The sequence below is a fragment of the Mauremys mutica genome, chromosome 23, assembly GCF_020497125.1.
Source record: "Mauremys mutica isolate MM-2020 ecotype Southern chromosome 23, ASM2049712v1, whole genome shotgun sequence".
NCBI classification, from domain to species: Eukaryota; Metazoa; Chordata; order Testudines; family Geoemydidae; genus Mauremys; species Mauremys mutica.
In genome coordinates, this window is record NC_059094.1 from 96,088 (window position 1) to 109,717 (window position 13,630).

At 48.8% G+C, this 13,630-nt stretch overlaps 2 non-coding genes across 2 annotated transcripts; one reads left to right on the top strand and one right to left on the bottom strand.

Annotated features, from left to right (window-relative positions):
• Nucleotides 1–503: 503 nt before the first annotated feature.
• On the bottom strand, nt 504–576 carry TRNAC-ACA. Its single transcript has one exon. It is a non-coding gene; the product is annotated as a tRNA-Cys (tRNA).
• A 12,728-nt stretch (nt 577–13,304) lies between these two features.
• Nucleotides 13,305–13,377, top strand: TRNAV-AAC. Its single transcript has one exon. It is a non-coding gene; the product is annotated as a tRNA-Val (tRNA).
• The last annotated feature ends 253 nt before the right edge of the window (nt 13,378–13,630 follow it).

Sequence of the window (13,630 nt, forward strand, 5' to 3'; positions counted from 1 at the left end):
CTGCCATTCGAATGCATCTGAAAGTCACAAGGAACAACGATCTGTGTTAAAGGAAGGCTGCCATTTATTAGAGCCCCAGTTGATGCCGTGTGCACAAACAGAGGATTGAATGTGTAACAGGGAGTTTGTAAATCTCGGTCATTTTAGTTTTGTAACAGGCTCCTGTCCACCCCCAGTAGAGTTTTCAGTCCCAATGGCAACTTACTTACCAAATGTAATACAGACTAGTCCATGCCTCCCAAGTGGATGTGGTTCTTGTTCTTCTGCACATTGTAGCCCATGGAGGCCAAGGACCTGCAAATGTGTCTTCATGGGCCTTTGTTTAATTGATGAAAACAAACCTAGACATTTAGCGGATTGGAACTGATTTCAGCTGGGGACATGTTTGCTAGGTTTTTGTGCATTTGCAGAGGCAAACATTGAGTGCGTCCATTCATTTCAGGGATCCCTATTTAGCCGAGCTCCTGAGCATACTGGAAACAGAATTATTTTTATTTAAGAAATTGGGACATTTGGATTTGAACTAAGGACCACTTGATTTGTAGTCAAACACTCTACCACTGAGCTATACCCCCATGACATTTGCATTGGCAAGTCAGTGGTCTTAAGGATTTTGAAGGACGGGCTCTGCCTCAGAGAGCTCCTTTTCTATTCCCAGGCCACAGGGGTTTTAAAAATGGGGTTTGAGTAAACTTTATATACACATGTAGATACCACAGCTTGCACACCCACCAACATAGCTTCCCCCACTGACATAGCTACCACCTCTCGGGGAAATGGGTTAACTGCACGGATGGGACAGTTCTCTTCCCTCCGCTTAGAGCATCTTCATTATTTATGAATAGGTGGGAAATAACCTCCTGAATGGACAGGAACCAATGTATCAGATATTGCTGTGTCTGCATTCAAAATTGGTAACTGGTCATATTGGGCTGGATTAGTAGGAGCATTGCAAGCAGATAGAGGGAAGTGATTATTCCCCTCTATTCAGCAGTGGTGAGGCCACATCTGGAGCATTGCGTTCAGTTCCCCCCCCCCGCCCCTCCCCTGAGACCCACCCTGTCCATCCAAACAGCATCTGATGTTTTCCTGTCTAGCCGGCTTGCTTCCTAGAACGAACGCTCCTTGAGTGGGGTGATCCACAGGGAGTAGCTTAAACCTCCAAAGTGCCTGGGCTGGGGCAGGACATTAGCCCAGCAAGGGAGGAGTGTGGCAGTGACAACACAAAGGCCTTTTGCAGGACCTCAGACTATTGGTCAAAGGTGGTGGGGAGGTGGTGATCTCACAGAGAGATGCTGACATCAGCCAGGCAGGACAGGGGCAAGGGGCCAGGGGCCAGGGGCCAGGGAAACCTCAGAGACCCCTGTGGCTTTGCTTCAGCAAGTCTCCTTCTCCACATCTCTCTTTGAGGACAGAGAGAGTATTCGGATTCACGTACGTGAGTGCCAGGGGGAACCTCTTTCGAGTTTTCTCCTTCCCTTTTAGTGATTTTACTAGAAAACAGATGTCCCTGTTTAGAAGGTAAGAGCCTCCTCAAGGGAAGGGGTGTCCTGGGCGTGTCACAGTTCCGATTCCAGTGGCCCCCCTACACTGTAAGGAAACTCCCACCACCTGCTCTGTGTTCGCAGTGCAGGAGAGAGCAGCATCCACGGCAGTGATTTGCTCCTGGCTGCCGGAGCAGAGCAGCAGGCTCAGCTGTCAGAACTTCCCGGAGCTATGAAAGGGGAGGGGCCCATGGCTCTGTAGCAGCAATGCAGGGCAGGTGAGTTCACGGCGGGCATTGTGGGATACTGGCAAAGGCCAGTTATGGTGATATAATGAACAGCAGCATCTACACTGACACTCTGTCACTTTAAGTTTGCTGCAAAAAGCTCTAGACCTCTCATCGAAGTCGTTTTATTTTGTCACCAAAACAGGGCAGTTTTGTCGCCAGACGTGGCATTGCAGTGTGTGCACCAGCCACAAGCTGCCGACCGAGGTAGCGTTGTGTGTTTTTCACACACCTGAGCAATATAATTCTGCTGAAACAACTTTGTAGTGCAGACCTGGCCAAAGATTCACACACACACACACACACAGCTTGCAAGGAAAACGTCACCTGCTCCTCTGCTTTGCAGAATCCAAAGACAAGCAAAGCTTGTCAGGCCCTGGTGGCAATGGCAGAGAGTCAGGTGTGGGCAGACAGAGTGCTTTAGCCACACACAGGCACCATGTCTTAGCTGGTTAAAGCATCTGTTTTGTAAACAGGAGATTCTGGGTTGAACTCCCAGTGGTGCCTTGTTGGCTGGATGTTGGGGTACCTGTTATTGGCTACTGTCAGAAGAGAAGTTTCAGAGCTAGATGGGCCTTTGGTCTAGCCCAGGGTGGTTTTTCTTATGGTTTAAATTACACTCACAGACACTGATAATAGAGTTACTGAAAGTTTGGGAATTAGGAGCAGATAGGTCAGTGGTCCAGTCCTCTCACAGATGACCCCCCTCCCCTCTCTGGGACAGGGGCAGGTCTGAGCTCTCACCCAAATGCTCATTGTGGCTGCCAGAATCTGTGGGCAGCTTGTTTAGTTTACAGCAAAGGTTGAGTCCTGTTTTGTGCAACGTGTGTGAGAATGAAAATCCTAAACCTCCCTTTGAAATAACGAATGCAGCAGGACGTGTTATTGTCCCTGCCCCCAAGCAGACAGACCAATGGTAATACTCCCCTGCCATTTTACTTTTTTGCTTGCTAAACTCCTTCTTATCTGCCCGGCCCAGGCTGTCCTCTGCCTCAGCTGCTGCTCCCGGCCTGCTCTAGAGTCAAACACGCAGGGCCCCCAGATAGGGTGACCAGACGTCCCGATTTTATCGGGACTGTCCCGATATTTGCTTGTTTGTCCCGCGTCCCGACCGATGTTCGGTTGGGACACTGGACAAACAAGCAATTTTGCCCTCCGATCCGGTGCATAGACGGAACCCGGAGGGGCTTTCACCCCCCACTTCCCCCGACCATCCCCCACCTTCCCCCATTGGACCCCTCCCCAAATCCCTGCCCTGGACCCGCCCCAAACCCGCCCCTCACTGCCCCATTGGATCCCTCCCCAACTCCCCGCCCTGGCCCCGCCTCTTCCCCAAGCACGCGGCATTCCTCCTCCCTCCCAGGTTTGCACACGGGCCATGGCCAGGGATGGGAGCACAGCACGGAGGCTGCTCCAGCCCTGCAGCCTGCAGGGCAGTGCGGAGCAGGCAAGGCCTGGGTGGAGACACGCGTGGGGCGGACAGACTCCTGCCAGGAGGGGACGGGCCCAGCTGCCTGGTTCGCCTCCTGCCCGGGGGGGTCCCCAAGCTCCCTGCAGCTGGAGCAGGGCTGCCCGGGGCGAGTGTCCCGGGCGGGACAGAGTGGAGCAGCCTCTGCTGTGGGGCTGGTGCAATGGAGCCCAGGAGTGGCTGGGCCGGGAGCTGTAAGAGGGGCCCGGAGCGTGGCTCAGCTGCACAGCTCGGAGTCCAGGCTGGGCCCAGGAGCGAGGGGATGGGGGAGCTGGGAGTGTATCGGGGGTCAGAGCTGAGAGTTGGGTGGAGACGGGGCTGTGCCACTGGTGGCGGGGGGTGCTCCGGCTTTTTTTTTTTGCTCCCCCCCCCCGTGTCCCGATATTTCATGTTTGTCATCTGGTCACCCTACCCCCAGGGGAACAGAGGCTGGGACAGGGCAGCAGCCTGGGCTGGGCTGGGAAGATGCTGGGAGTTCTCGTTCCCTGAGAACTGGCCTGGCTCCCTTCTCAACAGCAAACAAACCAATTCCACGTCCCCGCCCCAGAAAAACCAGCCTGGAGCCAAGGGCAGCAGGGGACGATTCCCTCTAGTTCCCACCGAGGCAGAAGAGAACCCAGGGTGTTTCTAGCAGAGCTTATGGAACTGACGTGGGGAAACCAGCCTTTAACAACAGGCAGTTCCAGTTTAAGCTCAGTGTTTTTAACAATTTCTACAACATTAAATAACCCTTTAATCCTAGTGTCACCATCCATAAAATTGCTTCAGCCTCCTAAGTGCCCAACTAAAAATCTCTTCAAATCCAAGGAAGTGGAGATCAGTCAATGTTCAGAGTCATCCCACATAAAAGAACCATGTTGTGGTACATACTGGCCCCATCATGTGGCCATGGCCTTTCCCTCCTCCTCCAGAGTCAGAATGTGATCAGCTCTCACTGAGGGGGAGCAACACCCCTCCCTTGGTCTCTATGCCAGAGCTCTTATCAGCTCAGTGTCCTTCCCACAAGAGTTGGCTGCTGAGAGGGTTGCGATGGGGTAAATGAAGGCAGAGGAGGATTGTTCCTCATGGGTTTTCTTTGTGTGGCTCTGTGATCCTGCTGGAGGAAGCATCATTTGTGCTTGTTTCAGTAGCTTGAGTTGGGCTCAGGTTGTGACCCTGAGTACAGGGATTCCTGCACTTTCTGCTCTTAGCCCCTCAGGGAATGGACAATGGAGCAACTTCAGAAATTGGATGGAAAGTAGCCTAAGAAAGTGTAACATAAGTGAGGAGAAAAACAGCACTTGTCCTTCCCTGGTGGTCTAGTGGTTCGGCTTTGGCACTTTCAGTGCCAAGGCCTGGGTTCATTTCCCAGTCAGGGAAAAGTGACTTTAAACCAGAGCTGCTTTTGTTATTCTTCACTTACAACATAAACGAATCCCTGGTATTTTCCTGATTCCCCCATCTTCCCAGTGTCTCCATGGCAGGGCTGGCTCCAGGCACCAGCCCAGCAAGCAGGTGCCTGGGGCGGCCAATGGAAAGGAGAGGCTTCAGCAGCAATTCGTCCCTCTCAGAGGGAAGGACTTGTGGCCAAAATCAGCAGAGGTAGAGCTGCCACTGATTGCAGCTTTTTTTTATTTTTTTTTCCACTTGGAGTGGCAAAAACACTGGAACTGGCCCTGCTCCATGGAAGACAATTTGTTAAATCCCAGATGAGTGGAGTTAAATCAGTTCTCAGCCTGAGTTCTTAGGTCTTAATCCTGAGGATATTGTCCCACCATGGGGCCATTTCCCTCCTCTCTTTCATACAGAAGCACAATTTTCTTTGCACAGACACAGGAACAGCAAGATCTTTCTCTGTCCCTTGTGCAAAGCAGGGGGCCAAATTCCATGGAAACAATGGACAAGCAGGGGGCCCTGGGAACATCCAGAGCCGTGAGATGTTCCCTCCCCTCTTTCTTTATGCTCCTGTTGTTATTTCATGGATAGTCTGGGATGGGGGAAAAGCTGAGTTCACTCCAGGTGGAGGGTAAAAAGGACCCTGAAAATCTCAGGCCCCAACCCCTGCTACCAGGATCACTGAGGTGCTGGGGATTTGAGTAGGAAAGGGACTGTGTGAATTGTCAAGGTGCGGAATGAATAACAATCTACAACTAGATCCACCTCATTAATCACTGACACAGGCTAATCCTGCTGCAGATAGAAGGGCTCTTCCAAGGCTCTATCTTGCTTTCTCCAATGCCATGAAAGCCTGTCTATTGCCTGCTAGCTGTTGTGACTTGAGCACAAGAGGGGACGTTTGATCCAGAAGCCTGGCCATGCCTGGAGTCCTGTAGGTAGGGATGCGAGCTCCATTTCCTCTGAGTCCTGAAGCTGGGCTGCAGCCTGGCCTGGGAGGCAGCCCTATTGGTTGACCTACTGGCCCAAAGTCACTTGGGCAGTGTTGGTCTTCCCCAGGGATGCTGAAGGGCCTAAGGGAGGGAGGCTTAATAATCCTCCCTATCAGTCAGGGCGGAAGAGGAGGGCTGCAAGAGTGGGCAGGTTGATGGCTGGGCCTTCTAGTGTTTGGTTGGGGATGAGGTGGGGAATGCGAACTGGGAGAAATGGTTGCTGACATGTGAGGAATGGCTCGGGCGGTGGCGTAAGTGGACCTTGTCATTACCTACAAGGTTGTGATGCTCAAGACCCATCTGTGGGGAATTTCCTCAGCCAGGTATTTCCCTCTGCTCCACGAGCGTTGCTGAGACCAAACACGATGGCCTTCCGCTTCTTGTGGGGCCATAGGACGTCCCTACCTAGTCAGGAGAAACGTGTCTTTTCTGCCAGATTAGAAGAGGGGTTGGGCCTGGTGGGCTTTGAAGCCTTGTACGGCTCTACTGTTTTGTGTTTCAATTTTCAGTGGTGGCTGAGCTAGAGGGCAGGTCAGGCCTGAGGGGAATGGCAGGGTAACCATAAATAATGCAACTGACTCTTCTGATATGGCCGCATTTTCTTTTTACCCCACTGGGTGCAGCACCGGGTATGGGATGGCGAATGGTGGGGGAAGGGGGAGGCCCCCCCCTGTGTTCTTCTACCCACACCTTACACCCTACACGATTTTCAGTGGGTGGCTAGGCGGAAGGTGCTTGCAGGATGACTTCATCCGCAACAGTGGCCACCCTCACAGCAGCGGCGGCCACAGTGGCGAGCCCCACCCCCCTTTGACTCAGTCTGAACAGAGGTCAATGTACCACTGGGTGAGACAGGCCAATTTTAAGGAGCTTCCTCTGAAGGTGAGCAACTGTCCCCAGAACTTACTGACAGGAGCTTTAAAGTATTTGCAAATGTGCACGGCCGGCATGTGCAGAGCAAAGGCGGCCCGGGGCACTGTGTCAGGCTCTGGCACCGCTTGAGACAATGGACCATCTTCAGCCACCAGGCGACCCAGGATCTAAGGCAGGAATGGGGTGAGGAAGCAAGTCAAGCTGAGCATGGCAGGCAAAAATTCATCTCGCCTTCGTGGGCGCTCGCAATGATACCCTTTTTGTGTGCCAGGGCTGACAGAAACCTCCCAGACAGAGAAGCAGCAGGCCAAAAAGCCCTCTACACCAACATTCCACACAAAGATGGACTACGAGCCGTCAGGAACAGTATCCCCGATAATGTCACAGCAAACCTGGTGGCTGAACTTTGTGACTTTGTCCTCACTCATAACAGATTTGGGTACAATGTATACCTTCAAGTCAGCAGCACTGCTATGGGTACCCGCATGGCCCCACAGTATGCCAACATTTTTATGGCTGACTTAGAACAACACTTCCTCAGCTCTCATCCCCTAATGCCCCTACTCTACTTGCGCTACACTGATGACATCTTCATCATCTGGACCCATAGAAAAGAAAACCCTTGAGGAATTCCACCATGATTTCAACAATTTCCATCCCACCATCAACCTCAGCCTGGACCAGTCCACACAAGAAATCCACTTCCTAGACACTACAGTGCTAATAAGCGATGGTCACATAAACACCACCCTATACCGGAAACCTACTGACCATTATACTTACCTACATGCCTCTAGCTTTCACCAGAGCACACCACACAATCCATTGTCTACAGCCAAGCTCTAAGATACAACTGCATTTGCTCCAACCCCTCAGACAGAGACAAACACCTACAAGATCTCTATCAGCTGTTCTTACAACTACACTACCCACCTGCTGAAGTGAAAAAACAGATTGTCAGAGCCAGAAGAGTACCCAGAAATCACCTACTACAGGACAGGCCCAACAAAGAAAGTAACAGAACCCCACAGAGCTTTGCGAACAAGGGCTGCTAACAGGGAGTTTCGCAAGGGAGTTCTCCAGGTGAAGGAGGAGCTAATACAGCATCTGTGGGGTAAGTGACTGTCTGTAGTGTGTGTTTGTTTGTGTTTGGGGGTTACTTGCTGTGTGCTGAGCTTGTGTTTGTCAGTCTGTTTGTTTGTTTGGTTGTTTGAGGGACCGTGTGCTCTGGCTGGCAGTTGGAGGCAGGTTTGAAAGCTCGAAGCCTCTGGTAATTGGCTGAGCCTTAATCAGTGGGCGGGGCATTCACTCAGGCCAGGGCTTTATAAAGCCGCACACAAGCGACCAGGGGCTGCTAACAGGGAGTTTCGCAAGGGAGTTTGGGAAGGGAGTGGTAACCCCTCGCCAGCCCTAACCCCTTCCCCGTGCCCCCCCTCAAACCTATAAACCGAACCACATTCCAAAACTACTTTCCGTAAACCACCCTTTCACTAACTAGGAGACAATGCAGGCAGAAGCCCAGCAGCAGAGTGGGGGCTATCCAGTTTATTGCACTGACTGTCGCATGTATGATTACCTGCCCTGTGGGCGGGTGGCGTATGTGTGCAGTCGGTGCAAGGAGCTCCTGACCCTCAGAGACCATGTACAGACTTTGGAGGCCAGGGTGGCGGAACTGGAGGAGCTGAGAGAGGCAGAGAGGTATGTTGATGAGGCTTTCCGGGACACTGTAGAATTGTCCCACCTCTGCTTAGACAGCTCCTGTGCTGTTGAGGAGGAAGAAGGGCCCAGGGAAGTAGAGCAGTCAATGGGAGCAGAGGGAAACCTTCCCGTAGTTGGGACCCTCCTTCCAGATGGTGCTGGGGTTGCCTCTCGCACTGAGGTTGCCTCTCCGGGGGAGGGAACTCCAGTTTCTAGGAAAAGGCAGGTGTTAGTAATGGGAGATTCGATTATTAGAAATGTAGATAGCTGGGTCTGTGATGACCGGGAGAACCGTATGGTGACTTGCCTGCCTGGTGCGAAGGTTGCGGATCTCTCGAGGCATCTAGATAGACTTATGTGTAGTGCTGGGGAGGAGCCGGTGGTCGTGGTACATGTAGGTACCAATGACATAGGGAAGGGTAAGAGAGATGTCCTGGAAGCCAAATTTAGGCTGCTAGGGAAGAGACTGAAATCCAGGACCTCTATGGTGGCATTTTCAGAAATGCTCCCAGTTCCACGCGCAGGGCCAGTTAGGCAGGCAGAGCTTCAGAGTCTCAATGCGTGGATGAGACGATGGTGTAGAGAGGAGGGGTTCACGTTCATTAGGAACTGGGGAAACTTCTGGGATGGGAGGAGCCTATACAGGAGAGATGGGCTCCACCTAAACCTAAGTGGAACCAGACTGCTGGCACTAAATATTAAAAAGGTTGTAGAGCAGTTTTTAAACTAGGAGATGGGGGAAAGCCGACTGCTGCAGAGGAGCGTGTGGATCGGACACAGACTTCTCTTAGGGGAGAGTCTGATGATAGAGAATCTCCGGGTTATAGTCAGGAGCAGAGGAATGAGAAGTATAATGTAAGGGCCAGATCAGATGATAAACAGTCACATAAAAAAGAATCTGGCACATCAGAAAAAGGCAGGCTAATAAACAGGGACAAGTTTTTAAAGTGCTTGTACACAAATGCCAGAAGTCTAAATAATAAGATGGGTGAACTAGAGTGCCTTGTGATAAAGGAGGATATAGATATAATAGGCATCACAGAAACCTGGTGGACTGAGACCAATCAATGGGACACAATCATTCCGGGGTACAAAATATATCGGAAGGACAGAACAGGCCGTGCAGGGGGAGGAGTGGCACTATATGTTAAAGAAAGTGTAGATTCAAATGAAGTAAAAATCTTAAACGAATCCACAGGTTCCATAGAGTCTCTATGGATAGAAATTTCATGCTCTAGTAAAAATATAACAGTAGGGATCTATTATCGACCACCTGACCAGGACAGTAATAGTGATGATGAAATGCTAAGGGAAATTAGAGAGGCTATCAAAATTAAGAACCCAATAATAGTGGGGGATTTCAATTATCCCCATATTGACTGGGAACATTTCACTTCAGGACGAAATGCAGAGATAAAATTTCTCGATACTTTAAATGACTGCTTCATGGAGCAGCTGGTACGGGAACCCACAAGGGGAGAGGCGACTCTAGATTTAATCCTGAGTGGAGCGCAGGAGCTGGTCCAAGAGGTAACTATAGCAGGACCGCTTGGAAATAGTGACCATAATACAATAGCATTCAACATCCCTGTGGTGGGAAGAACATCTCAACTGCCCAACACTGTGGCCTTTAATTTCAAAAGGGGGAACTATACAAAAATGAGGGGGTTAGTTAGACAAAAGTTAAAAGGTACAGTGACTAAAGTGAAATCCCTGTAAGTTGCGTGGGCCCTTTTTAAAGACACCATAATAGAGGCCCAACTTCAATGTATACCCCAAATTAAGAAAAACAGTAAAAGAATTAAAAAAGAGCCACCGTGGCTTAACAACCATGTAAAAGAAGCAGTGAGAGATAAAAAGACTTCCTTTAAAAAGTGGAAGTCAAATCCCAGTGAGGCAAATAGAAAGGAGCACAAACACTGCCAACTTAAGTGCAAGAGTGTAATAAGAAAAGCCAAAGAGGAGTTTGAAGAACGGCTAGCCAAAAACTCCAAAGGTAATAACAAAATGTTTTTTAAGTACATCAGAAGCAGGAAGCCTGCTAAACAACCAGTGGGGCCCCTTGACGATGAAAATACAAAAGGAGCGCTTAAAGATGATAAAGTCATTGTGGAGAAACTAAATGGATTCTTTGCTTCAGTCTTCACGGCTGAGGATGTTAGGGAGATTCCCAAACCTGAGCTGGCTTTTGTAGGTGACAAATCTGAGGAACTGTCACAGATTGAAGTGTCACTAGAGGAGGTTTTGGAATTAATTGATAAACTCAACATTAACAAGTCACCGGGACCAGATGGCATTCACCCAAGAGTTCTGAAAGAACTCAAATGTGAAGTTGCGGAACTATTAACCAAGGTTTGTAACCTGTCCTTTAAATCAGCTTCGGTACCCAATGACTGGAAGTTAGCTAATGTAACGCCAATATTTAAAAAGGGCTCTAGGGGTGATCCTGGCAATTACAGACCGGTAAGTCTAACGTCGGTACCGGGCAAATTAGTTGAAACAATAGTAAAGAATAAAATTGTCAGACACATAGAAAAACATAAACTCTTGAGCAATAGTCAACATGGTTTCTGTAAAGGGAAATCGTGTCTTACTAATCTATTAGAGTTCTTTGAAGGGGTCAACAAACATGTGGACAAGGGGGATCCGGTAGACATAGTGTACTTAGATTTCCAGAAAGCCTTTGACAAGGTCCCTCACCAAAGGCTCTTACGTAAATTAAGCTGTCATGGGATAAAAGGAAAGGTCCTTTCATGGATTGAGAACTGGTTAAAGGACAGGGAACAAAGGGTAGGAATTAATGGTAAATTCTCAGAATGGAGAGGGGTAACTAGTGGTGTTCCCCAAGGGTCAGTCCTAGGACCAATCCTATTCAATTTATTCATAAATGATCTGGAGAAAGGGGTAAACAGTGAGGTGGCAAAGTTTGCAGATGACACTAAACTACTCAAGATAGTTAAGACCAAAGCAGATTGTGAAGAACTTCAAAAAGATCTCACAAAACTAAGTGATTGGGCAACAAAATGGCAAATGAAATTTAATGTGGATAAATGTAAAGTAATGCACATTGGAAAAAATAACCCCAACTATACATACAACATGATGGGGGCTAATTTAGCTACAACGAATCAGGAAAAAGATCTTGGAGTTATCGTGGATAGTTCTCTGAAGATGTCCACGCAGTGTGCAGAGGTGGTCAAAAAAGCAAACAGGATGTTAGGAATCATTAAAAAGGGGATAGAGAATAAGACTGAGAATATATTATTGCCCTTATATAAATCCATGGTACGCCCACATCTCGAATACTGTGTACAGATGTGGTCTCCTCACCTCAAAAAAGATATTCTAGCACTAGAAAAGGTTCAGAAAAAGAGCAACTAAAATGATTAGGGGTTTAGAGAGGGTCCCATATGAGGAAAGATTAAAGAGGCTAGGACTCTTCAGTTTGGAAAAGAGGAGACTAAGGGGGGACATGATAGAGGTATATAAAATCATGAGTGATGTTGAGAAAGTGGATAAGGAAAAGTTATTTACTTATTCCCATAATACAAGAACTAGGGGTCACCAAATGAAATTAATAGGCAGCAGGTTTAAAACAAATAAAAGGAAGTTCTTCTTCACGCAGCGCACAGTCAACTTGTGGAACTCCTTACCTGAGGAGGTTGTGAAGGCTAGGACTATAACAATGTTTAAAAGGGGACTGGATAAATTCATGGTGGCTAAGTCCATAAATGGCTATTAGCCAGGATGGGTAAGAATGGTGTCCCTAGCCTCTGTTCGTCAGAGGATGGAGATGGATGGCAGGAGAGAGATCACTTGATCATTGCCTGTTAGGTTCACTCCCTCAGGGGCACCTGGCATTGGCCACTGTCGGTAGACAGATACTGGGCTAGATGGACCTTTGGTCTGACCCGGTACGGCCTTTCTTATGTTCTTATGTTAACTAGCCGTCACCTTCAGCCCCCAACTGAAACCTCTCCAGTGCATCATCAAGGATCTACAACCTATCCCTCACTCTCACAGATCTTGGGAGACAGGCCAGTCCTTGCTTACAGACAGCCCCCCAACCTGAAGCAAATACTTACCAGCAACCACACAACAAAAAACACTAACCCAGGAACCTATCCTTGCAACAAAGCCCGTTGCCAACTCTGTCCACATATCTATTCAGGGGACACCATCATAGGACCTAATCACATCGGCCACACTATCAGAGGCTCGTTCACCTGCACATCTACCAATGTGATATATGCTATTATGTGCCAGTAATGCCCCTCTGCCATGTACATTGGCCAAACCAGACAGTCGCTACGTAAAAGAATAAATGGACATAAATCACATGTCAAGAATTATAACATTCAAAAACCAGTTGGAGAACACTTCAGTTTCTCTGGTCACTCATTTACAGACCTAAAAGTCGCAATATTACAACAAATAATCTTCAAACCCGACTCCCACGAGAGACTGCTGAAGTGGAATTAATTTGCAAAGTGGACACCATTAAATTAGGCTTGAATAAAGACTGGGAGTGGATGGGTCATTACACAAAGTCAAACTATTTCCCCATGTTTATTTGTCCCCCTACTGTTACTCACACCTTCCTGTCAACTGTTGCAAATGGGCCATCCCAATAATCACTACAAAAGGTTATTTTCTCCTGCTGATAATAGCTCACCTTAACTGCTCACTCTTGTTATAGTGTGTATGGCAACACCCATTTTCTCATGTTCTCTGTGTATATATCTTCCTGCTGCATTTTCCACTGCATGCATCTGATGAAGTGGGTTTTAGCCCACAAAAGCTTATGCTCAAATAAATTTGTAAGTCTCTAAGGTGCCACAAGTACTCCTCTTTCTTTTTGCAGATAAATGAATGGAAGTTAAATCCATGAATGGCTATTAGCCAGGATGGGTAAGGAATGGTGTCCCTAGTTTCTGTTTGTCAGAGGGTGGAGATGGATGGCAGAAGAGAGATCATTTGGTCATTACCTGTTAGGTTCAGTCCCTCTGGGGCACCAGGCATTGGCCACTGTTGGCAGATAGGATGCGGGGTTGGATGGACCTTTGGTCTGACCCAGTATGGCCATTCTTATGTTCTTCTGAAGGGAGAGGCAGTTACCTACAACAGAGTTTCTGTAGTGTAGTGGTTATCACGTTTGCCTAACATGCAAAAGGTCCCTGGTTCAAAACCAGGCAGAAACATGCTGGCTTGTTTTTCCCAGCTCCTACTGGCCTGTCCCTGCTGTTGTAGGAGCAGCAGTGATTTCTATGCTCAAAAGGTCTCTTATACTTCCCCTGCTCCCACTTTTGTCTCCTCTCCCTCTCTGAATGCCTGTGAAGTGGCTTTCCCCCTCCTGCTCCCTCCTGGAATGCTGGTGGGATGAATGGGCTGGTTGAAGAGCAGAAGAGCTCCCAGGTAGACAAGGTGTCTGGGACGCTAATTAGGCAGCGCTCA